The sequence below is a fragment of the Nothobranchius furzeri genome, chromosome 19 (genome assembly GCF_043380555.1).
Source record: "Nothobranchius furzeri strain GRZ-AD chromosome 19, NfurGRZ-RIMD1, whole genome shotgun sequence".
Taxonomy (NCBI): Eukaryota; Metazoa; Chordata; class Actinopteri; order Cyprinodontiformes; family Nothobranchiidae; genus Nothobranchius; species Nothobranchius furzeri.
The window spans coordinates 14,831,055-14,832,581 of NC_091759.1; the positions used below are offsets into that span (position 1 = coordinate 14,831,055).

General features: G+C 35.7%; 1 protein-coding gene across 3 annotated transcripts in view; it reads right to left on the reverse strand.

Annotated features, from left to right (window-relative positions):
- The window catches only part of LOC129165156 (E3 SUMO-protein ligase ZBED1), a 267,126-nt gene that overhangs the window by 43,385 nt on the left and 222,214 nt on the right, over positions 1-1,527 (reverse strand). The window lies entirely within an intron of this gene.

The window sequence follows — 1,527 nt, forward strand, 5'->3', positions numbered from 1 at the left end:
TCCTCATCAAGTTGACACAGTGATAGCTTGCTCCTGATGTATTGTTGTGTGTCCCTTTTTTTCTGCTCTCTTTCTGCAGGTCTAGAACCAGACTCTTGTTCATTATTGTTTATTTATTTTTGTGGACGGACCCCCCCCCCCCCCCTCCCCACCTTTTCTTTTCCTTTCTCTTTCACCTCTGTCTCCGTGTCTGGTCGGAATTACAAAGCATTCAAAAACAACAACAGTAACAATAAAGTTTTAAGTATCAGGCGTGACATTAAAGCAGATGCTTTGATGCTCCACCTGAGAGTAAATCTGTAAGGCTTGTCACCAGCATTCAGACATCAATTCTGTTTGCTTCACAGCCAGACAGGACACGGTTAAAAAAAATAACAGTAAATGTATTTTTCTCAAATACGATGAAGTCTGATAAATGTACTATTATGAATTTAGGTTAAAATATATTTGCTTTCAGTTGTCAGCGGTTAAACACTTTCATGTTTAAATGAAATTAAGCATAATGTACAGACCCTGTAAGATGTTTAGTTTAGGGATGCACCGATAGCGCTTTTGATACTCCAAACCGATACGATATCGATACTCGGATCTGAGTACTCGCAGATACCGATTACCGATACTTGCACCACACAAAAAATGCAATGAATTGGAATACAGGTTTATTCTCTGCTTTCAACAGGAAAAGACTGTGAGGTAAATAAAAATAAAATCTATGAGTAGAAATGATCACAAAACTAAAATAAGAGGTGAACAGAAATGACAAGTTACAGTGAAGCCACTTTCAGGCAACTACACTGGTATCAGTCCCTGGTATCGGTAACTTTTACCGTTACTAGTATCAGAATCGGTGCATCTCTAGTTGAAAGTGATAATTCCTTAGAGATTTAGCAGTTCTTTTAAATGTGAAATCTTTAATTTAACAAGTGGGCCAGAATAAACATCCTCATCTATTAGAAAAATAACACTTAAACTATTAAGTGTGTAAGGTTGTCATCTGTTGTTCTCGCATTAACTCAGTGTTCCATTTACTAAAAAAGATATATACAATTGTATGATTTATTTATTAAATGAGTTCATTTTGTCTTTGTTATAAACTAATTTTACTTCTTTACTTTTAGTAAGTCGAAACTGTCAGCAGGTTACCTGCTGCAGGTATGAAAAACATCTTTACAATCACGTTTCTCTTACTAAAAAAGAAGCAATGTTAGTCGTATGAAGTTTAGATCATCACTACAAGGTGAGTATGAGCCGTAGTTGCACCCATTAGAGCACAACTCCAACAGTTATGGTGGATCTCTTTCTGGTAAGTGGTTAACTGGCTATAATAAAAATGTAAAAGATGTGTAACCTTCAAAAACCCAGTCTACTCTGCAAAAACAAACACAAAGCCGAAGACGATTCAGGAGATTTCCCATCATTCCAATATTCAGATTCACAAAATTGTACTTTTCCTCATTCTTCATTCCTACGTGTTTCTTTAAATCTGGTCCAGAAAGAAAAACAGACAAAGAAGAATCTAAATAAAAA